Here is a 25,530-nt window from a genome sequence, read left to right on the forward strand (position 1 = left end):
GAGAGAAGACCTCGAAGAGGTTACATCGAGTGGGTTGCTGGGGAAATCTGCATAGCCACCTAATGTCTTCTGAGATGGCTATTTGTCACAAGGTTTCATTTGATTTTTAACATGGTTTGAATTCCAGGAATGTTGGACATACCACATTCAGCAGTAATTAGTATAACATTTCAGAAGTAAGTGATTTTAAAGTACTATCTCTGTTAAGAATATTAATACTTGCAGTAAAACTTCATGGTATGCAAATGACCCTGAAAATTGTAACAATGTAATATAACTAGCAATGTAATAAATAGCACATCCACTGTAACTCAGATATAAGTAAAAAAAACCTGTGAAAATGCAAGGAATTTTGAAAATTGGTTGGTATGTGATGTGGAAATCTTTGATTTAAAACAGGCTAAGGCATCTTTTGTTTACAATAGTATTTTTTTGAGAGGCGATGTTATAGGGTGCTGAAGACCATGGCTCTTGAGTTAGGCTGTCTGACTTCAAATTCTGACTCCGCTATTTGTTGGCGGTATAATCTTGGACAACTTGATCTGAGTCTTTATTTTCCTCATCTGTAAAATAAAGATAATGATAATTCCTTAAAAAAATATCTGTAAGGAATAAATGAAATAATTTATGTTAAAGTGTTCATCATAATGTCTAGTATATAGTAAGCATTAAATAACATTGGGAATTGCTGCTATGTTAGTAGTTCTGTTTCTCTGGGTTTATTTGAATAAATAAATATAACTGGATTTCTCTGCCTTTTATGTCATTTGTTTTGGATTTCTCTACTTCTTATACCACAAAAGGTAAAATTAAGGTACAGTGTGATCTCCTGCGAATTACAATCTACTAACTGCTTTTTCTAGTTTTTGTACACATATATGGCTTGGGGAATATCTATTTGGTATTATACTGTGTTACATTACAGGGATAACCAGGTAGGTAAATGTAATTAAGTCTCTTAAGCAGGCATATGATTTTTTTCTTATCTTTTTTTTTTTTTTGGCAGGAAATCCTTTTGTGCTCATTCATACTTGTTCATCAAGACCTTTGAGTCCTCAAGGGCCGAATTTATCTCTAAACTGAAAAATGGAAAGTAAAGTACCTTTATTCTGCCAGGTATTTTTTTCAAAAATAGTTCCTAAAGGCTGCTGCTGCTGCTGCTGCTGCTTCTTCTTCTTCTTCTTTAAAAATAGTTTACATTAAAAAATTAGTTTATATTTATCTCACACCCATAATCAGTAAGCAGATTCATAGAGCAATATAATTATAGGATCTTTTAATAACTAAGGTGAGTTTTGAGTTCTTTTAGTGGGCATATAATGAACTTTCATCCCAGCAATATCAAGAGGTCTGTGGTGTATGTTGAGAGTATTTTGCGGGGTAGGGGACTGGGATAATTTTTTAGGAGAATAAAGGATTTAAACCTACATAAATGGTTGTAGGTAACATAATCAATGATGTGGGAGTCTAACCAGAAGGTAATCTAAAAGATACCAAGTGTCTCTAGCCTTCTCCCCTGTGATTCAGGAGATGTTCTTATCCATTGGCCAGTATTGTGTCAAACAAAAAACAAACCCGGACTTAGTAAGGAGAGACTTTATTCGAAAGGATTATTCCAAGGGAGGAAAGGGACTATTTATTTATTTATTTATTTATTTATTTATTTATTTATTTTTTTTAAGGGACTATTTATTGAAATAGGAGAGGGAAGGCTGTGACCATAAGATCTTCAAGGAGCTCAAGGGCTAGGCAAAAATGGCTTTTCTTTCATGGAGAGGAGTCAACAAGGCTAGGAACTGGATTGGGGGAAGTGGGATGAAAGAGTGGCATGATGAGATAAACAGATCAGAGAATATTTTAGGGGCCTGGAGGAAGGAGGAAAGCTTAACCACATTTTGGCTAATAATCCTTTTGTTCTAATTAATCAGTGGGGTTAAAACAGTTTAGCAAATCATTTCGTAGAGCAAAGAAAAGGAATTTTGAAGATATTTGGCCTTGACATAGGTAAACAAGGGTGGCATCTGTGAGTTTTATCTAAAGCTTATGGGGGAAAAGGGTGATTCCTTGCAGCAAGCCATTTTTCAGAACACAAAAGGGTGAAGGGATTCCTTTAATCTTCACTGTTTTCCAGGAGCACAAGGCTCAGGAAAAATTCAACATTGTCAACTGAGAGTCTTAACCTTTTAAATATACGCTTTCAATGGATCTGGTGCTACCATATGACATGTACCTATACTGTAATCCGAAAGAAATTAAAAAAAAATTTTTTTAACGTTTATTGATTTATTTTGAGAGAGAGCACATGTGCACTAGAGAGAACATGAGTGGGAGAGGGGCAGAGAGAAGTAGAGAGAGGATCCCAAGCAGGCTCTGTGCTGTCAGCAGACAGCGTGGTGTGAGGCTGGATCTCACAAACTGTGAGATCATGACCTGAGCTGAAATCAAAAGTTAGGGGCACCTGGGCAGCTCAGTCGGTTAAGCATCCATCTTTGGTTCAGATCATGATCTCATGGTTCTTGGGTTCAAGCCCCACGACGGGCTATGTGCTGACAGCTCAGAGCCTGGAGCCTGCTTTGGATTCTGTGTCTTCCTCTCTCTCTGCCTCTCTCCCACTCATCTGTGTCTCTTTTTCTCTCAAAAATAAATAAACATTAAAAAAATTAAAAACAAAAGTCAGATGTTTAACCAACCGAGCCACTCAGGCGCCCCCCCACCCCTGCAAAAAAAAAAAAAAAAAAAAAAATTTCAAGGCTTCTTGCTAAGTACCAAGAAGTGTGATATGTCTATTAACCTGTTCCACTTTTTTATACCTAATACTTAGTTGATTGTATCCTCATGAGCTGATTTGGAAGAGCTGATTCTTAAAAGTTAAAATAATTAACAGCATTAATATATCATACCAGTTTGTCTTCCTTAGACTGTGTAGTTTATACTTCACAGACAGTTCACCTTTAACCACAGAATTTCAGAGATTATTTTCTTCCTTTTCTGTATCATCAAAGTTTCTGTTCACTATTTGACTGCTTCTGTTCATCTGGTCTTTGATAACAGGTTTTTGTGCCTCTCTGTCTTTTTAGATCTTCCTCCTTTTATTTTCCTGGTTTCTGTTTTGAGTCATTTTTCTCAACATCTCTAGGAAACTTTTCATCATTCCTAATAAATATTAGGGCAGCAAATCAGATTGCCTTTTTGAAGCAGGTTGTTAAAGGTGTGCCTCTGTTGTAAGATGAATGTATGCAGACCCTAAAAGTCACTGAAATAGTTCCCTTAATTTACATTTTGTGTAGAAATAGAGATTCTCTAAACTCCCTTAGTGATCTGCTTTATACATGGCCTTTGTAATTTGTTCAGGGGTTAAAAACTAATATACCTTTGATCAGCTAGATGCAGTCCAGTTGTTTTAAGCAAGCAGCCATGTTTTTTTTTTTTTTTTTTAAGTTTCTTTATTTTTGAGAGAGAGAGAGAGAGAGAAAGTGAGGATGAACAGTGGAGGGGCGGAGAGAGAGAAGGAGAGAGAGAATCCCAAGCAGGCTCTGCACTGTCAGCAAAGAGCCCGATGCAGGGCTCGAACTCATGAACTGTGAGATCATGTCCTAAGCTGAAACCAAGAGCTGGATGCTTAACCCACTGAGCTACCCAGATGACCTGCAAACAGCCGCATTTCAAAAGAGTATATTTCTCACTTCATTCCTCTTTTTCTAAACATGTTCATTGCTCGTAGGCCCTAGTTCTTTTTTGGAGGGGGAGGTGTCTGTTTAGAAGAAATATAGCTGCTTTATTTTTTTTCTCGATAGACTTTTATTTTTTAGAGCAGTTTTAGATTCACAGCAAAGTTGAGTGGGGAGTTCCCATATACTCCCTGCCTCTATACATGTGCAGCCTCCTCCGCTATCAACATCCTACACCACCGTGGTACATTTGTTACAATCAATAAACCTACACGGACATATCTTTATCACCCAAAGTCCATACTTTACATTGGGGTTGATTCAGTATTGTGCACTCTGTGAGTTTGGACAAATGTATAGTGACATGTAGCCATTATTATAGTATATAGAATAGTTTCACTGCCCTACGTATCTTCTGTGCTCTGCTTATTCATTTTCTCCCTCCTCCACTGACTACCGCTGGTCTCTGTAGTCTTCATAGTTTAACCTATTCAGAATGTCATATAGTTGGAATCATATAGTATGTAGCCTTTGCAGATGGGCTTATTTTACTTAGCAATATGTATTTAAGTTTCCTCCATGTCTTTTCATGGCTTGATAGTTCCTTTCTTTTTAGTGCCAGATAGTATTCCATTTTCTAGATGTACCACAGTTCATGTACTGAGTCTACTGCCATTCATCTGCTGAAGGGCACTGTTTTTTTCCCCAAGTTCTGGCAATTCTGAATAAAGCTGTTTTAAACGTCTGTGTGCAGGTTTTTGTGTGGGTATATGTTTTCTACTCCTTTGGTAAATACCAGTAAGGTGTAATTGCTGCAAAATATGGTATAAGTATGTTTAGTACTGTCTTTCAAAGTGGTTGTACCATTTTGCATTCCCACCAGCAATGAATAAGAGTTCCTCTTGCTCCACATCCTTGCCAGCATTTGGTTTTGTCAGTATTTTGGATTTGGCCATTTTAACAGATGTGTAGTGGTATCTTGATGTTTTAATTTGCACTTTCCTATTGACATGATGTTGAGCAAATGATCTTTTCATTTGCTTGTTTGCCATCTGCACGTCTTCTTTGTTAAGATCTTTTGCCCATTTTTAAGTTGGGTTGTGCTTTTTCTTATTGTTAAGAGTTCTTTGTATATATTTTTGAATATACAGAATAACAGTACTTTGAGTAAAGCCCATTATCAGATATGTCTTTTCTAAGTATTTACTCTCAGTCTGTGGCTTGTCTTCTCATCCTCTTGATAGTGGATGTAGAGAAGAGTTTTTATTTCTTTTTAATTATTTTTTTAAATTTTACTTTATATATTTTTAATTTGCATCCAAGTTAGTTAGCATATAGTGCAATAGTGATTTCAGGAGGAGACTCCTTAATGCCCCTTACCCATTTAACCCATCTCCCCTCCCACAACCCCTCCAGTAACCCTCTGTTTGTTCTCCATATTTAAGAGTCTCTTATGTTTCGTCCCCCTCCCTGTTTTTATATTATTTTCACTTCCCTTCCCTTATGTTCATGGAGAAGAGTTTTTAATTTAATGAAGTAAGTTTAAAGATGCCTTAAGAACTAGATTCCACAACCGTTAGCTATGTTCACGAATGCTGGGCATTTTATAGCTACATAATGCACTAAGGATAGTTGGTGACATTTAGAACATGTACCTAATGTGAACTAATGCACTGATAATTAAATCCTTTTCAACAAAATTCTGTCTGGTAGCATCACTTTAGAGAAAATATTTATCTACAATGAATTATTTGACCCAGAAGGTCATACTGAACTTACCTGTGCAAAGAGAACATGGTTGACTGTGGCTCTTGGTTACTCCCCAGGCAGAAGAAAATAGCGATTTATCAGATGAAGGCTGTAATTCTCTTGCAACCAACTTGCCATCGAGACATATTGACAACAAGAAAGACATCAAGTTTTCTCAAATGACACAGAAGACAATTTCACATGAAATTAGGGGTTTGAGGCTAGAGCACAAAAAAAGGTAAGTTAAACTCTGAACTCACTTAATGGAATTATACTGCTGCAAGCTTGAGAGAACCAAAAATGTAGCTCCTGTGTTCTCATAAGGTACTAAGTGTGGAGGATCATGCATATTTGTGGCCTTTCTTTTGGTATAGTTTTAACTCCTAGGTAGCCATTCTTTTCATTTTTTTTCTCATTTCTCTCACAGCTATGTGGAAGCCTATAAGCCACCATGGGCTTCTAGTTACAGCAGAGCAATTATCCATATGCCTGCAAGTTTGTCTTTTTTGACAAAATAATGTATTTAAGTCTACAATGTGAAGATTTAATATATGTTTACATTGTGAAATGATTACCACCTTTTACTCATTTCACATGTTTACCTTATTTACTTACTATGTTGGTGAGAACACTTAGGTTCTACTCTCTTAGCAAATTTCCATTGTGCAATATAGTGTTATCAACTATAGCCATGTTATACATTAGGCCCACAGACCTTATTTATCTTTTAACTGAAAGTTTCTACCCTTTTACCAGCCTCTCTCTTTTCTTATTTCCCCCACCTCCATCCCTGGAAACCACCCTTCTACTCTCTGTTTCTATGAATTTGGCTTTTTTAGAGTCCACATATATATAAGATCGTCCAGTATTTGCCTTTCTATGTCTGACCTGTTTTACTTCACATGATGCCCTCAAGGTCCATCCATGTTGCATGGCTGGGTAGTATTCCTGTGTGTGTGTGTGTGTGTGTGTGTGTGTGTGTGTGTGTGTGTGATGACACATCTTTAGCCATTTATCTGTTGATTGACATTTATATTGTTTCCATACCTTGGCTGTTGTGAATAATGCTGTGATGAATATAGGAGTGCAGATATCTCTTTGAGAGTGTTTTCATTGCCTTCAGATATATAGCCAGAAATGGAATTGCAGGATCATATTGTAGTTATATTTTTAATTTTTTGAGGAAACTCCACATTGTTTTCCATAGTGGCTGCACCAATTTACATTCCCACCAGCAGTGCACAAGTGTTTCCTTTCCTCCACATTCTTGCCAATACTCGTTTCTTGCCTCCTTGAAAACAGCTATTCTAGCAGGTATGAGATGATACGTCATTATGGTTTTGATTTGCATTTCCCTGATGATGAGCGATTGTGAGCCATTTCATATACCTGTCGGCCATTTGTATGTCTTTTTTTGGAAAAATGTCTATTCAAGTCCTTTTAAAATTGGATTATTTATGTTATTGAGTTGTATGAATTCCTTGTATATTTGAATATTGACTCATCAGATATATGGTTTGCAAATATTTTCTCCCATTCTATAGATTCCCTTTTCATTTTGCTGATGGTTTCCTTTGCTGTCCAGAAACTTTTTAGTTTGATGTAGTCCCGCTTGTTAATTTTGCTTTTGTTGCCTTTGCTTTTTGTGTCAAATCCAAAACATTATTGTCCAATGTCGAAGAGCTTACTATGTTCTACAAGTGTTACTATTTCCTTTTCAAAATTGCTTTAGCTCTTTGAGGTCTCTTGTGATTCTATACAAATTTTAGGATTATTTATTCTACTTCTGTGCAAAAAATGCCAGTGGAATTTGGACAGGAATTGCATTTAATATATAAATCACTTTGGGTAGTATAAGACATTTTAAAAATATTAATTCTTCCAGTCCACAAACACAAAACATCCTGCCATTTATTTGTGTCTTCTTCAGTGTTTTTCATTAATGTTTTATGGTTTTCAGTGTACTCATCTTTCACCTCCTTGGTTAAATCTGTTTCTAAGTATTTTGTTTTTTGATGCTATTGTAAATGGGATTGTTTTCTTAATTTATCTTTCTGATAGTTTCTTGTTAGTGTATAGAAATACAACTGATTTTTGTCTATTGATTTTGTAATCTGTTTGACTTGGGTACAAATCAGAGGTCCCCATGACCCCTACTCAGGTTTAATTAATTGCTAGAGCATCTCACAGAACTCAGGGACACATTTATGTTCAGCAGTTTATTAAAGGACATGACTGAGTATACAGAAGAATAGTCACATGAAGATATTCATTGGGTGAGGTTTGGGAGGGTCCCAAGCACAGGAGCTTCTGTCCCCATGGGGTTGGGATGTGTCACCCTCCTAGTCTGTGGATGTGTTCACCAACCTAGAAGTTCTCCAGAGAGGGGAAGGGGACTGGAAATGGAATTAATAATTGATCCTACCTACATGAATAAGCCTCCATAAAAATCTCAATAGTATAGGCCTATTCAGAGATCTTCCAGGTTGGTAAACACATCCACATACCAGGAGGCTGATGTCCTCCCAAATCCTTGGGGACAGAAGCTCCTGTGCTAAGATCCTGCCAGACATTGCCCTATGTATCCCTTCATCTGGCTATTCACCTGTATCTTTTATCATATTTTAAAAAATAAACTGGTAAACATATGTAACTATTTTTCTAAGTTCTGTGAGCTCTTCTAGCAAATTAATCAAATCCAAGGAGGGTCTTTTGGGAGCCTCTCATTTATAGGTGATGAGTCCGAAGCACAGGTCACAATCTGGAGTTGTGATTGGCACAAGTGGGGTGGGAGCAGTCTTGTGGGACTGATCCCTTAACCTGTGGAATCTGACAGTATATCCAGGTAGATAGTGTTAGAATTGAGGTAAATTGTAGGACCCAGTTGGTGCCACACCCAGTTGGTGTGGCAGAGAATTGCTTGGTGGTGGGGAAGAATACCTCACACATCTGGTGTCAGAAGTGTTGTGAGTGTGGTAGTCATGGAGGAGTAAAGGAGAAACACAGAAGAAGAATGGGTTTTTCCCTATATTGTGGGGTATCACATTTACCTTTTTGCCTATGTTGAACCATCCTTGAATTCCAGAAGTAAATCCCACTAGATCATGGTCTATGATCCTCTTAATGTACAATTGAAATATTAGCATATTGTACTAATACTGTACAATATTAGTATTGTATTGTACTAATTAGTATTAATATTGTATTGTAATAATATTGTACTAATATAATGTACTATTGAAATATTGCGTTGAGAATTTTTGCATCTATGTTTATCAGGGATATTGGACGGCAGATTTCTTTTCTTGTAGTGTCCTTGTCTGGTTTTGTTACCCGTAGTGTTGGCCTCATAAAACAAGTTTGGAAGTGTTCCCTCCTCTTCAGTTTTTGGGAAGAGTTTGAGAAGGATTGGTGTTAATTCTTAAATGTTTAGTAGAAATCACCAGTGAAGCCATCTTGGACTTTGTTGGGAGGTCTTTGATTACTGATTCAATCTCCTTACTAATAATTGGTCTGTTCACATTTTCTATGTCTTCATGATTCAGTCTTGTATGTTTCTAGAAATTTATAAATTTCTTTTAGGTTATCTAATTTGTTGGCATATAATTGTTCATAGTAATTTCTTATGAGCTTTAGTATTTCTGTTATCAGTTGAATGTCTCCTCTTTATTTCTGATTTTATTTGAGACTTTTCTTTTTTTCTTAGTCTAGTAAGATTTGTCAATTTTGATTATTTTTTCAAAAGACAAACTCTTAGCTTCTTTTATCTTTTCTATTGTCTTTTTAGTCTATATTTCTGAGCTTTGTTATTTCCTTCCTTCTATTAACTTTGGGCTTAGTTCCTTTTTCCCTTCCAGTTCCTTGAGGTATAAAATTAAGTTGTTTATTCGAGATCTTTCTTTTTTCTTTTTTTTAAGTTTTATTTTTTAACGTTTATCCATTTTTGAGACACAGAGACAGAGTGTGAGTGGGGGAGGGGCAGAGAGAGAGGGAGACACAGAATCCAAAGCAGGCTCCAGGCTCTGTGCTATCAGCTGTCATGTGAGATCATGACCTGAGCCGATCGGACTCTCAACCAACTGAGCCACCCAGGTGCCCCTCTTTTTTCTTTATGTAGGTGTTTATCTCTATAAACATTTTTCTTAGAACAGCTTTTGCTGCATCCAATAAGTTTTGGTATACTGTGTTTTCATTTACTTTGTCTCCAGGTATTTTTTATTTCCCTTTTGATTTTCTCTTTGACCAATTGGTTGTTCAGGAACATATTGTTTAATCGCTACATATGTCATTTTTTTCATTTTTTTTCTTGTAATTGATTTCTTGTTTTATACCTTTGTGGTCACAGAAGATGTTTGATATGATTTCAGTCTTCTTAAGATTTTAAAGACTTGTTTGGTGGCCTAACAAATTATCTATCCTGGAGAATGTTGCATGTGTGCTTGAGGAGAATGTATATGCTGCTGCTGTTGGATAGAATGCTCTCTATATGTCTGTTAGGTCCATTTGGTTTCCAGTATAGTTGAAGTTCAATGTTCTCCTTCATTTTTCTCTAGTTAGTCTATCTACTGTTGAAAGTGGGGGTATTTAAGTGTCCCTTACTATTGCTGCATTGCTGTCTATTTCTCCCTTCAGATCTGTTAGTATTTGTTTTGTATGTTTAGATGCTCTAATATTGGATACATAAACACTGCAATTGCTATATCCTCTTGATTAATTCACCCCTTTATCATTATGTAATGATTCTTGTTTGTCTCTTGTTGTAATTTTTGGCTTAAAAACATACATTGAGGGACACATGAGTGGCTCAGTCGGTTGAGCGTCCGACTTTGGCTCAGGTCATGATCTCACAGCTCGTGGGTTTGAGCCCCACATCAGGCTCTGTACTGACAGCTCAGAGCCTGGAGTCTGCTTCGGGTTCTGTGTCTCCCTGTCTTTCTGCCCCTAACCCACTTGCATTCTGTCTCTGTCTCTCTCAAAAATAAATAAACATTAAAAAAAAAACAACATCCATTGATGGGAGCACCTGGGTGGCTCAGTCAGTTAAGCGTCCAACTTCAGCTCAGTTCATGCTCTCACGGTTCGTGAATTGGAGCTCCACATGGGGTTCTGTGCTGACAGCTCAGATTCAGATTCTGTGTCTCCCTCTCTCTCTCTGCCCCTCCCTCAATCATGCTCTGTCTCTCTCTCTCAAAAATAAACATTAAAAAAAAAACACGTATTGAGGGGTGCCTGGGTGGCTCAGTTGGTTAAGTGACTGACGTTCGCTCAGGCCATGATCCCATGGTTCATGGGTTTGAGCCCCGTGTTGCTCTCTGTGCTGACAGCTCAGAGCCTGGAGCCTGCTTTGGATTCAGTGTCTCCCTCTGTCTCTGCCCCTCCCCCGCTCACTCTCTGTGTGTCTCTTTCTCTCAAAAATAAACAAACATTAAAAAAATTAAAAAAGCAAAAAACAAAAAATATTTATTGAAATTTATTTTGTCTAATATGACTATAGCTAGATTTGCCCTCTTTTGGTTTCCATTTTCATGGAATATCTTTTTCCATCCCTTCACTTTCAGTCTATAAGTGTCCTTAAAGCTACAGGGAGTCTCTAGGAGGCAGCAGATATTTGGGTCTTTTTTTTTTTTTCTTTTAATCTATTCAGCCACTCTGTCTTTTGATTGGAGAATTTAGTCCATTTACATTGAAGGTGATTATTGATAGGTATGGACTTACTGTTGCCATTTTGTTGCTTGTTTTCTGGCTTGGTTGCTTGTTTTCTTTGTTCCTTTCTTCCTCTTACTCTCTCCCTTTGTGATTTGATGATTTTCTCTAGTGATATACTTAAAATTATATTTTTTAACTTTTAAGTAATCTTTACAACCAATGTGGGGCTCAAACTTACAACCTCGAGATCAAGAATCACATGTTCCACTGACTGAGCCAGCCAGGTGCCCTTCTAGTGATATACTTTGATTCCTTTCTTTTTATCTTTTGTATATTTACTGTAGGTTTCTGCTTTGTGGTTACCATAAGGCTTATATAAAACATTGGGGCGCCTGGGTGGCTCAGTCGGTTAAGCGTCCGACTTCGGCTCAGGTCATGATCTCGCGGTCCGTGAGTTTGAGCCCCGCGTCGGGCTCTGTGCTGACAGCTCAGAGCCTGGAGCCTGTTTCAGATTCTGTGTCTCCCTCTCTCTGACACTCACATTCATGCTCTGTCTCTCTCTGTCTCAAAAATAAATAAACGTTAAAAAAAAAAAATTTAAAACATCTTATAAGCCTATTTTAAACTGGTAACAACTTAACTTCAAATGTATACAAAAGTTCAGCATTTTAACACCTCACTCTCATTTTGTTTTTGATGTCACCACTTACATCTTTTTATATTTGTGTATCCATTAACAGATTATTGTTGTTTTTAATACATTTATCTTTTAACCTTTATGTGAGAGTTATATGTGATTTACCTTCCACCATTACAAGATTTCAGTATTCTGAATTTAACTATATGTTTACCTCTACCAGTGAGATTTACACTTTCATTTGTTTTCATGTTACTAATTAGCATCCTTTCATTTTAGCTTGAAGAACTCCCTTTAACATTTCTTTTTTCTTTTTTAATGTTTATTTATTATTTTTGAGAGAGAGAGAGAGACAGTGTGAGCAAGGGAAGGGCAGAGAGAGAGGGAGACACAGAATCTGAAGCAGGCTCCAGGCTCTGAGCTTTGAGCACAGAACCTGACATGGGGCTCGAACTCACGAGCTATGCGATCGTGACCTGAGCTGAAGGTGGACGTTCAACCGACTGAGCCACCTCGGCACCCCCACTTTAACATTTCTTATAAGGTCAGTCTATCTAGTGTGATGAACTCCTTTAGCCTTTTTTTTTTTTTTTTTTTGTCGTCTGGGAAACTATCTGTCTTTCGGTTCTGTAGGACAGCTTTGGGGGGTAGAGTACTCTTGGTTGGCAAGTTTTTGTTTTTGGTTTTTTTTGCCCCCAGGATTTTAAATATACCATACCACTGCCTTCTGGCCTGCAAGGTTCCTGCTGACAAATCTGGTGATAATCTCATGGAGAATCCCACTATTCCTTTATGTTCAGTGACAAAAGGCAAAATAATTATTTCTAGAACATCGCAATAAAACTTGTCACCTAGGAAGGAATGGGAGATGGTGGAAGTGTTCCTTTACATTCTTTCATTAGCACTGTATAAACTAGGTTACCTGGGAGACACAATGCCCTAGGAGAATAGGATACAGAACAAATGTTTTCACTTATTCATTATTTATAGTAAGTCATCCCAATTCTGTAAAATGTTTGAGGCAGCTCATAACATAAACACACTTATACTTTAGAAAAATAATAAAGGATTTGAAAAATCATGTAGTAATGTGGAAATCATAATTATTCCAGAAATATGAAGATCTCAATGGAGATATATGGGGAGAGGATGGGTGATATAAAGTAGCAGTAGATTCTAGATTATGACTCACTTGTGTGTTATAAAATCAACTTAGGAGGTCACTAACTGGTATTTTGTTTAAAAAGAAATTTGAATAATATTGAAGACACTAGAGTGTTTTTCACATAATAAGTATTATTTTGTGAAATTACTTCAGTTCTCTCTCTTTGTATATGTGTACTACATCTCAATAGAAATGTATTTTATACTCTGGGTCGTAATCAAAAGAGTTAAAGTCATTCCCTTTGTGAGTGGAGGACTGCAGAGGAGACTAATAATAGGGCAGATTCAGGGGGGCTAAGAGCAAGGTAATGGCACTCTCAGGGCAGGAATTCATGGGATTAGATTTAAAGGGATAGAGAGTCAAAAGGGCAAGGTACCTGCTAAGGAAGGGCAGTTGAGGTAAGTGCATGATAAAAATTACCTCTACATCACAATTTTGCTTGGGGCCAAATTCATCTGAAGATGTTATAGATTCAATCCTATCATTGTCCTTTGTATTACTTAAGTAGCCCTTGTATAGCAGGTTACTCTAAAAAGGAGCCACTTCTGCTAAAGAGCTTTTAGTTTTGCTTTTAGTTCCTTTATAAGGAAGAATAAGGTATTTCTTATAAAATACTGAGTTATAGACCAATTGATGGGAGTTCTGAATAGGAACAAGCCTGTGGTTTGCATAGTGACTATCAAATTTATCTACACGTTAAAATCACCTGGCTATCTTTTTTAAGTTTTAATTTGAATTCCAGTTAACATATAGTATAGTACTAGTTTTAGGTGTACAGTTTAGTGGTTCAACACTTAATCTGTTGAAGTTAATCTGATCAAGTCTTTAAAATTCTACAACCATGGTGATATAATTAGCAAAATCCAGACTGGAAAATCTATAGTACAAATTGCCTGGCAATAGTGATAATGAGGATGATAAAAGACTTGGAAAAAGAGCCTATAGATAAAAAAAGAGATCTAAAAGACACATCAATCAACAAACTGTAATGGTGACCTTACTGAATCCTTATGCAGAGTGTTAATAAATTTTGACATTTATGAAACAATTGGAAATTTGAACACTGACCATGTTTGATGATACTAAGAAATTATTGTTAACTTTTAGGGTGTCATAATTGTGTTTTAAATGTGGTTTTTTAAAAGAAAAAACACCTTGGGGCACCTGGGTGGCTTATTAAGCGTCTGACTTCTGCTCAGGTCATGATCTCGCAGTTTGTGAGTTCGAGCCCTGCGTTGGGAGCCTGGGGCCTGCTTCGGATTCTGTCTCTCTTTCTCTCTCTCTCTCTCTCTCTCTCTCTCTCTGCCCTTCCTCTGCTTGTGCGCTGCCTCTCTCACAAATAAACATTAAATTTTTTTTTTCAAAAATAAAAGAAAAAGCACCTTGTAGAAATTAATATTAAAATTTTCACTCATGAAATAATATGATGTTGGAATTTGCTTCAAAATAATAAGAAACTGGAGTAGGGATATAGCTGAAATAGGATTGCCTATTATTGAAGCTGGGTGATGGGTACATGGGAAGATTGTCACATTATTCTTTTTCACGTCTATTTATTTTTGAGAGACAGAGACAGAGCATGAGTGGGGGAGGGACAGAGAGAGAGGGAGACACAGAATCTGAAGCAGGCTCCAGACCCTGAACTGTCAGCACAGAGCCCAATGCGGGGCTCCAACCCATGAACCATGAGATCATGATCTGAACCAAAGTCACTTAACCGACTGACCCACCCAGTCGCCCCAATCATCACATTAGTCTGTCTACTTTTGTATATGCTTGAAATTTTCTATAGGTAAAAGATGAAAAAAAGAAAAAGTAAGAAAAAAAGCAACTCAGGAATTATTCCAATTTTCTGTGCAATTTAGGTATGAAACATCAATATTCCTCTGTGGAGAAGAGAAATCCTCTGATTTTTCAGGAGAGAAAAAGTTCAGAAGAAAGAAAAGTTTACAAGTACAGTTGCATACTGAAAGAACTGAGGTACATATGATCTGAAAATGTTTTACTTTTGAGCATTGTTTTTAGCTTTCAAACATTCCATCACATTTTAGTCCAAGTATTGAAATGTCACATCAATCAAAATCATTTTTTTTTTGAGAAGAGAGAGAGAGTGTGAGCAGGGGAAAGGGGCAGAGGGGCAGAGGAAAAGGGAGAGAGAGAATCCTAAGCAGGCTCCACACCCAGCCTGGAGCCTGACGTGGACTTGATCTCATGACCATGAGATCATGACCTTAACTGAAATTTGTGCAGACACTTAACCTACTGAGCCACCTAGGTACCCCTGAAATGTCACAATCTTAAATATTTCTTCTTCTTTCTCTTCCTTCCCCTGTTCCTCCTCTTTTTCTTCCTCCTCCTCCTCCTCCTTCTTCTTTTTTTTTTTTTTTTTTTTTTTTACAAAAAATGTAACAAGGAACCCATTCAGAAGAATATGACATTTTCCCCTTCCTTCTCCATTAGATCTTTATTTTTATTACTATACTCTCTGTTAACACTTCTGCTGTTGTAACAGTGACCCTGAGCATTCCTTGGCTGTGGCAGCATAACTTTAATCTTGGCCCCCATCTTGCTCTATATATGGTCTTCTCCCCTGTGTTTATATCTCAAGTCTCCTTCCATTTTTATAAACACTTCATTGTATATCTCATCTTGAGATCCTTAACTTTGTTCCCTCTCCACAGACCTTTTATCCAAATAAAGTCACATATACAGGTTCCAAGGATTAGGACATGGACCTATCTTTTTGGGGCCACCATTCAGCCTGCTTCATTCACTATATGATGTACTTAGATATACTGTCTATCTCATCTGGGTAATTTCTCCCATCTGCTTTCTCGTTTATCTTTCTCCAGCTGAATATAATCTCTAGTTTAAATTGTCTATTGAGAATTTAATTTCAGTGCTTATATTTTTTACCTCTAGAAACTTTATTTGGTTCTTCTTTTTTTTTAATTAAAAAAAATTTTTTTTTAACGTTTATTTATTTTTGAGACAGAGCGAGACAGAGCATGAACGGGGGAGGGTCAGAGAGAGAGGGAGACACAGAATCTGAAACAGGCTCCAGGCTCTGAGCTGTCAGTCAGCACAGGGCCCGATGCGGGGCTGGAACTCATGGACCGCGAGATCATGACCTGAGCCGAAGTCGGACGTTCAACCAACTGAGCCACCCAGGCGCCCCTGGTTCTTCTTTTTAAAAAGAATTTTTTTTTTAACATTTATTTATTTTTGAGAGACAGAGAGAGACAGAGCATGAGCAGGGGAGAGGCAGAGAGAGAGGGAGACACAGAATCTGAAGCAGGCTCCAGGCTTTGAGCTTTGCGCACAGAGCCTGACGCGGGGCTTGAACTCACAAACCGCCAGATCATGACCCGAGCCGAAGTCAGACGCTCAACCGACTGAGCCACCCTGGAACCCCCATTTGGTTCTTCTTATAATCTGCCTTATGTCGTGTTTTTTGGTCATGTTCTTTAGTTGTTTCAAGACTGATACCTGATAAATATAATATAAAGTCCCTGGTGGATCTAAATCTTCTGTTTATTGCTTTGTCTGCTTCTTACTCATTAACTTATGTCCTTGGGTGCTTTGTACTTTTTGTTTATTTTCTCATATATTGTTGATCTAAATCTGTGGGAATCTCACGTGAGTCTGGATCTAGAGTATTCTCCTCCAAGAGAATTTGAATTCTCTTCTGCACTGCACTTCAGAGATGTGATGAACATGGGACAACTTTAAATGACTTTTTTGGTTTCTATTCTCCTACCCCACATATTTAGTGTAGATTTGAGTTCTGTACTTGTGTGGGTAGATCTATCACTATAACTAATCCAGAGGAGTACTCTTTCTTCTCTCTCTCTCTCTTTTTTTTCCAGCCTGGAGCTGAGACAAAGACAGATTTTACTCTGCATACTTCTGTGCTTCAAAAGGGGCCTAGACTCCATGTAAACAAGGTTCTAGGCTCCACGTAAAATTGAAGACACCTATTACTACAGTCCTCATTTTCTAAAGTGATGCTTTTCTGTCTACCCAGCTACTTGCCACTTTTGAATCATGCTTATGCATATACATGTTAAGTGGATAATTTTCTCAGTCATGAGGATGATTTAAAGCATAAGTACCTGTGTTATTTGAATAACTGTGTTGATTCTCCACATTATTTTGCTCATCTAGTCAAAGCCCATATATGTAGCCTAGAATCTGGTGGTCTTCTCTTCACTATACCATAGATTTGCCCTGCTTTGTGAAATCCACTATTTTAAATTGACACGACATTAATAAGGTGGTTTAGTTGCATACTTAGAAAAACATGACTCTGCAAAAAAAATTCTATAGTTTATTTAAAATTTTAGTGTATGTAAACTCTAATTCCATTACAAAAAGCAATTTTACATCAGTGAGGAACCCAGATATGATTAGCTATCTTTTTAAGAGGTTTATTTTCCAGTAATGCTGGTTTACCAGTGTGATCTCAGGCACCAACATTCCTGCATTTGGCTCTAGATTGCCTCTTCCTCAGTGAAGCTGTTGAAGGAGAAGATGACTAAGAAAGAAAGGTCTTCACTCAAGTTTCCGAATCAGTACAGTGTTCACAAGACTTTATCACCCCTTTGTACATCTTCCTCAATTATTCGGTATTTAAATCATTGTTGTTGTTTTTTTTTTTTCCCCTTAAATGTTGCATTAAGATTTGGGTTTTTCTTTTCAGAATCATCTATCATTTCCACATAAAGTATGCAAAATAGTTTGTGCAAACTAAGACTATGCTCTAGGGAGGGTGGCGTAGAGCTAAGATCACTGTATGTGGAATTCAAAAACTTAACGTTGGGTCCTTATTGACCTCACTTGCTAGCTTAGGCTCTTGTACAATTCACTTTATATCTCTGGGCCTCAGTCTCCACATCTGTACAAGAATCTTGTACTAGACGGACCCTTGAGATTTCTTCTAACACTAACATTCTATGATTTGAGTTATTTACATGTTAGGTGATTAGATAAATCATCTTTTCAAAAAATTTTTACTGACAGGTTGTGGAATCTGGGATTCTTTGCTATTTAAAGATACTCTTGTTTTTCCTTTCTATAATAACTTTCTATAAAATTTGCTGTGACTTGAATTAAGAGTAGCAAAAATTGGACGACAGCCAAAGGATAGTGAATCATGGGCACTGCTTACTGACCAGGGTAAATTCTGCTCCATAGAGAGATGTCTAAAAGAAGCAAGGTGGGAATTCTGGGATGAAGAGTATATAATTCACTATCACTTGGATGGTCTTTTAACAAAGGTTTTTATGGAGTAAGAGACTGGAGAATCTCAAACTGTTGATAGGTTTGCTAATATTTTAATGGAAAAATGGCATAAATATTTTGTGTGTGTGGTGTTTTGTTTCGTTTTTGTGCTGCTTTCTAATGTGGCTGTTTCTTTGACAGGAAAAGGGAAATGGTTTCTAGCCTCTGCAAGACATCATATAATGAAGTACCTCAAGGACACTTACACTCACAAGAATTAAGCGGTAATAATAGATTCTAGAACTTCTTGAATAAATTACCTGATTGTGTACATTTTAGAAATTGTTTCAGTGATTAGTGTCGCTTTCTTTACTCCTAATGGCATATGATATCAACTAATATTACATGATGTGACAAATGCTGTAGTCTGTGAGTAAGCATAAGCAAACTAGGTAAAATAAGGATTCATAAATGTCTTTTTTTAGAAATATCTTCTGTTATATTGATAGGCAAAATGTAACATATGTGCTTATTTTAGTTAAAATATTTTGGGAAAAAAGTGTGAATATTACATCCAATGAATATATTAGTAAGCACTAGAGTCACTGATTTTACTAGGACTTAGTTCTTGGTACATAGTACCCTTCACTTCTTTTTTTTTCCCCCTTCACTTCTTGACACTGAACTCTCCCGTATCTTGGGCCTCTCCTTTATATTTATGGAGTCATTTAGCATATTTTTCCTTTCTGATCATCATATTAGGCATCTTTTTATTTTTTTTTTTCATAAGTAATCTCTGTGCTCAACGTGGGCCTTAAACTCACAACCCTGAGATCAGAAGTTGCGTGTTCTACTAACTGAGCCAGCCAGGTGCCCCTATGTTAGGCATCTTTTCCTTTTTTTTTTTAATTTTTAATGTTTATTTATGTTTGAGAGAGAGAGACAGACAGACAGAACGTGAGCAGGGGAGGGGCAGAGAGAGAGGGAGACACAGAATCGTAAGCAGGCTCCAGGCTCTGAGCTGTCAGCACACAGCCCAATGTGGGGCTTGAACTCACGAACCACGAGATTATGACCTGAGCTGCAGTTGGATGCTTAATCAACTGACTCACCCATGTGCCCCAGACATCTTTTATCCTCCAGTTTTATTGGGATATAATTAAGATGTAGCACTGTGTAAGTTTAAGGTGTATAGCATAATGACTTGACTTACATATGTTGTGAGATGATTACCACAGTAAGTTTAATTAATATCCATCATCTCATATAGATACAGAAAAAAAGGAAAAAAAGTTTTCCTCATGAGGAGAACTGTTAGGATTGTAAACAACATCCATAGCCTTCCCTATTTTCTCATTGGAGAAGAGTCCCTTTCATGTCACTAATCCCTTCACTCTTAATTTTCTTTCATTGAATTTTCTTATGCTTCCTCAGGGACTGTGTCAATATTATACTCTATGTTTTTCAAAGAAGCTTCTTGAAAGAGTTGGTTTCCTTAATTATTTATTTACTTCCTATTTCACTGAAACCTGGTTTCCACCCCTAATACTCTACTAAAACTCCTGTTATTAAAGCCATCGTGGGGCGCCTGGGTGGCTCAGTCGGTTAAGCGTCCAACTTCGGCCCTGGTCATGATTTTGCAGTTCATGGGTTCGAGCCTCACATAGGTTGTTCTGACAGCTCAGAGCCTGGAGCCTGCTTCAGACTCTGTGTCTCCCGCTCTCTCTCTGCCCCTCCCCAGCTTGCACTCTGTTTCTCTCTCTCTCTCAAGAATAAGTAAACATTAAAAAAAACACATTGTTATCAATATGTTAGTCTTTCTCTGGTATTTAGCACTGTCATCTAGCACCTCTTTTTCTGAAAACTAAGGGTAGTACCCACTGAACTAAATTCAGTTTAATTCAACAGACATTTTTTGAGGATCTGTTCTGAAGTAGACACTGGCACTTGAAGAATGAAAAATCTTGCCCCCTAGAGCCTGATAGTTGAGTGAGGGATATTGACATGCAAGCAATCACAATACCAATAGCTTTGTCTGAGATATGTACCAAGTGATATGGGAGCATGGAAGAAGGATTTAAACATTCCCAGGGAAAATGGTGACTGCCTTTGCTATGTGAGCTTTGCATGACTTTTCTCAGTTTCTGAGAGTTGTTTAGGAAACTTGTAGACTTGGAGGTCATTAACTCTAGACATACCTAAAGAAATCATGAGATTGATTTTAAAGCAAAGAATTAGAACACAAAGACTTGCTCCTCTTTCTTCCTTTACTGATCATTGTTGTTTTTTTCATTGGGAGAGAGTGTAGCGGGGTTGACGATAATTATTCGTTTGAATTAATTAACCGTTTTGTCGTGTGTATTTAGCACTTCAGAAGGCCTGTAAAATTTTTAGCAAAATTCAAAGTGGTAAAATTTATGTGAATGATCTGCCAATGATCCATCACACCTTGAAGATTTTTATAAGTGATTCGGAAATGCAAAAGGCACTAAAGACTGTTGATATTGATGGTAAGTTTTGTGTTTTCATTATTAGTTTAAGGTTTGCAAACATGGATGTAAGTTCTATGTTGGTCAGATTAATTACACATCATAGGAAAGCTAAGCTTTATAATATGTTCTAAAAACTTTTTTTGCACATTTACGATAATATTAAAAAATTGGGCCTCCGGTACAATTGGATTGGTTGATTACTAGATTGGATTATGACATACTTTCATCAACATCTGATATTTTTAGACTTTTAATTTTTGCTACTTGCATACGATAGGGAAGATTTCTTAAGGCAAAAGTGTTTGAGTATAAAAGACCAGATTAATATATTTATGTTAAAATTAAGAACTTTTATTTATCAAAAGACACTTTAAAGTAAAAAGACAAGTTATGAACTTGGAAATATTTGCAATTCACAGAAGTGACTAGTGGTTAGTTTTCAGAATGTGTAAAGAACTCATACAAATTAGTAACAAACAATGGAATAGAAAAGTGAGTAAGACACATGGATAAGAATATCACATAAAAGAAAATATATGTAGCCAATAATCATATAAAAATATTTTCCATCCTCAGTAGTCAAAAAAATGCAAATCAAAATCCTAATAATTTTATTTTAAAACCTCTGGAAAAGTAATTGTTCTTTTGTTGTCAGTGTCCAATACTTAAAGAAGTAAATAATAAATAGAGAACTGATTACATTTACAGATCATTCCAAGCTTATTAAGGAGGAGAGATAAGTTTAGAATAAAAATGGTATAGATAAGTTGAAGGATTGGTCAGAAATAAAATAAACTTAATACCCACAATGACACAGTAATACTCTGAGGTTAAAAGCATCAAGCTACTCAAATAAAAGATGTGGATTGGTTATTATAAAAAATTTGTAGATGGAGAATACTAGGAGTCAAATGGACCACCAATAGAACGTTACTTAGCAACCTAACAGGAATTGACAAGTTACAATAGCGTGCATTCGTCTATCTATCCGAGTCACCCCAACATTTTTTGAGTGTCTACTGTGCACAACTTTCAGAGGGTATAAAAATAAAATAATAAATATAAATCTAACTTTTAGAAAGACTAAAAAGCAACTCTATTTTTTCTGACATGTTTATTTATCCATATGTTAATTCTCTTGACATATAATTTTTTGGAGATTTATTATTAAAATAATTATTCAAAGTGGAAATAACTTTATTCTCTGAAAGCATAGGAGAATAGAAAGGAGAAAATAAAACTTATGTGTAATCCCACTACCCAGAGCTGAACTTTGGTATTTTTACATATATTTTTCTAGGATTTTTCTAAGCATGTGTGTGCGTGTATGTGTGTAACTGTGGTATATACATATGCATAAACACATAATTAGAAAAAATATATGTTGACTCACATGCATACAATTTTGTTACCTTTTTCTATTAACTTTATATGTTAGGCAACTTTCCATGTAAATAAATACAGATCCACACTGCCTTTTTAAATGTTTAATAACATTTATTCATTTTTGAGAGAGAGACAGAGCATGAGTGGGGGAGGGGCAGAGAGAGTGGGAGACACAGAAGCAGAAGCAGGCTCCAGGCTCTGAGCTGTCAGCACAGAGCCCGGGCGTGGGGCTCGAACTCACAAACCGCAAGATCATGACCTGAGCCGAGGTTGGACGCTTAACCGACTGAGCCACCCAGGCACCCCAACACTGCCTTTTTAAATGGCTGTGTGCCAGGGTCCAGCCCCAGCAGGTCCTGGGGTTCCTGAAGGATTCACGGTGTCGGCGAAAATAACAAATGGACACGGACAACAACAGTGTGTTAGACTGGCCGCTTTATTGCGGCAACCGTGGCATTATGTTTGTTAGCAATTTCCTTGTAGCGTGCGTCATCTATGTTTCTTGGCTTTACCTAATTCTAAAAATGTTCCTTTGTGTAATCACCCATTAAGGGACAACATGGTTATTTTCTTGTAACGTTACAAGAAATTGATTAATTTCTTCATATTATTTTCATTATGTATCTATGTTTATTTATAGTCTATAAAGCATTTGCTTTGCTATTTTCATGAAAGGTCATCTATCTCTCAACACCTCAAGTGGAACATTTACAGGGACATGACTTCTTAATTGTTTCTTTGAACCATTTGCGTATAAGGAACAAAAGTTATTCGCTTTGGTCCGGGGTGCCAGGAGGGAGCCAAGACGGCCCTGGGAACCCACGCCTTATGCGCTCCCAGGGAGACAGTGTATACCTAGGAACTAATGAACCATTCTGTACCTTAACCCACCAGGTCCAGTTATCATCTGGAATGCCTCCTGGGGGCCAAGTGGGCCTAGGGTTGGAGTAATTTGTATCCATAGATACATTCCTTTGTTGCCAGGGTGGGGATTTCAAATCCATTTGTCCCCCTCCCTGGCTGGGAAATATATGGGGCTATCCTTCCTTTAGGTAGGGGAGTCTTTACAGGGGGTGGCAAGGGCTGGATATAGGCCCGCATAATTTCCCTGCGGAATCTTATTTCTTTCCCCCGTGGTCCTTTTCCCAGGGGGCCTGTCATGGGCAATTCCCCAACCGACAAATCCCCAGGTACTTTCATTGGTAGGGGGGCTTCCCTGACCAATGCTAAGGCCAAATTACATAAAAGCAGGAGTACGAGAAGCTTCGCTGTCGGTGCGCCGCCATGCAGTCCCGATCCGTCCACCGCCCGGGCCCTGCCATCAGGCTGGTTGGAGAGCTTGGCTTTTGGCAGCTGTGAATTATTCTGTGGAACAGATCAAAGCACAAAAACAAATTGTTTTGAAAAATAAGCTATATAACAAATAATCTAAATAAATATGTTATTTCTAATATTTTTGCTGTTATAAGCTGGGTTTTTTCTCTTTATCTCATCAGGCAAAAGATAGGTTACTAAAATTGAAATTGCTAGGTCAAAGGATGTGAACATTTTAAGGCTTTTAAGTAATACTGTTATTAGAAATTCAGGGGCACCTGGGTGGCGCAGTCGGTTGAGCGTCCGACTTCAGCCAGGTCACGATCTCGCGGTCTGTGAGTTCGAGCCCTGCGTCAGGCTCTGGACTGATGGCTCGGAGCCTGGAGCCTGTTTCCGATTCTGTGTCTCCCTCTCTCTCTGCCCCTCCCCCGTTCATGCTCTGTCTCTCTCTGTCCCCAAAATAAATAAAAAACGTTGAAAAAAAAAATTAAAAAAAAAAAAAAAGAAATTCAAAGCAATAAATCTTTAGAACTTTAGATTTCAAGACTTCAGATGGAGTTTCTTCCAATTACCTGGATTTACCGTTGGGGAAACTGAGGGACAGAAAGATAAAAGTCTACTCCAAAGCCATACAACCTATTTTACTTTATTTGTTTTTATTTTATTTTAATTCCAGTTAGTTAGCATACAGTGTTGTATTAGTTTCAGGTGTACAATATAGTGATTCAGCAATTCCCTATATTACACAGTGCTCATCAAGATAAGTATACTTTTCATCCCCTTCACCTATTTCATCCATCCCCTCATCCACTTTCCCTCTGGTAACCCCCAGTTTGTTCTCTATAGTTAAGAGTATGTTTGTTGGTTTGTCCTGTTCCCCACCCCCGCCCCCCACCACTTTGTTCATTTGTTTTGTTTCATAAATTCTACATGTGAGTAAAATCATATGGTATTTGTGTTTCTCTGACTGGCTTATTTCACTCAGCATTATACTCCCTAGCTCCATCCATGTTTTTGCAAATGGCAAGATTTAATTCCTTTTATGGCTGAATAATATTCCATTGTATGTGTGTGTGTGTGTGTGTGTGTGTATATATATATACACACACACACACACACACACACCACATCTTCATTCATCTATCGATGGACATTTGGACTGCTCCCATAATTTGGCTATTTTAAGTAATGCTGCAATAAACATAGGGATGCCTATATACCTATGAATTAATGTTTATGTATTCTTTGGGTAAATTCCCAGAGGTGCGATTACTGGATCATATGGTAGTTTTCATTTTTTGAGGAATCTCCATACTGTATTCCACAGTGGCTACACCAGTTTGCATTCCCACCAACAATGCACAAGGGTTCCTTTTTTTTTTCTACATCATTGCTAACACTTGTTTTTTCTTGTGTTTTTAAATTTAGCCACTTTGATAGGTGTGAGGTGATATCTCATTGTGGTTTTGATTTGCATTTCCCTGATGATGAGTGATGTTGAACACCTTTTCATGTGTCTGTTGGCCATATGTAGGTCTTCTTTGAAGAAATGTCTGTTCCTGTCTTCTGCCCATTTAAAATGGATTATTTGTTTTTCTGGTGTTGAATTATATAGGTTCTTTATATATTTTGGATACTAACCCTTTATTGGGTATGTCATTTGCAAACATCTTATCCCATTCAGTAGGTTATTGTTTAGTTTTATTGGTTGTTTCCTTTGCTGTACCAAAGCTTTTTATTCTGTGGTAATCCCAGTAGTTTATTTTTACTTTTGTTTCCCTTGCCTCAGGAGATGTATCTAAAAAGATGTTGCTATGGCTGATGTCAGAGAAATTACTGCCTCTGCTCTCTATTAGGATTTTTATGGTTTTAGGTCTAACATTTAAGTTCTTAGTCCATTTTGAACTTTTGTGTATAGTGTAAGAAAGTGGTCCAGTTTCATTCTGTTGCATGTTGCTGTCCAGTTTTCCCAACACCGTTTGTTGAAGGGACTCTCTTTTCCAAATGCATATTCTTGTCTCCTTTGTTGAAGATTAATTGGCCATTTAACTGTATGTTTCCTTCTGTGTTTTCTATTCTGTTCCATTGATCTATGTGTCTATTTTTGTGCCAGTACCACACTGGTTTGATTACTACTGCTTTGTAATATAACTTGAAATCTGGAATTATGATACCTCCAGCTTTCTTTTTATTTTTGAAGGTTGTTTTGGCTATTTGGAGTCATTTCTGTTTCCATACAAATTTTAGGAT

General features: G+C 37.2%; 1 pseudogene; it reads left to right on the plus strand.

Annotated features, from left to right (window-relative positions):
- The first annotated feature begins 1,009 nt into the window (after positions 1–1,009).
- Positions 1,010–25,530, plus strand: part of LOC145715189 (EF-hand calcium-binding domain-containing protein 13-like) — a 98,954-nt pseudogene continuing 74,433 nt past the window's right edge.

The sequence above is a fragment of the Panthera onca genome (genome assembly GCF_046562875.1).
Source record: "Panthera onca isolate mPanOnc1 chromosome E1 unlocalized genomic scaffold, mPanOnc1 haplotype 2 h2.Chr16_ul_7, whole genome shotgun sequence".
Taxonomy (NCBI): Eukaryota; Metazoa; Chordata; class Mammalia; order Carnivora; family Felidae; genus Panthera; species Panthera onca.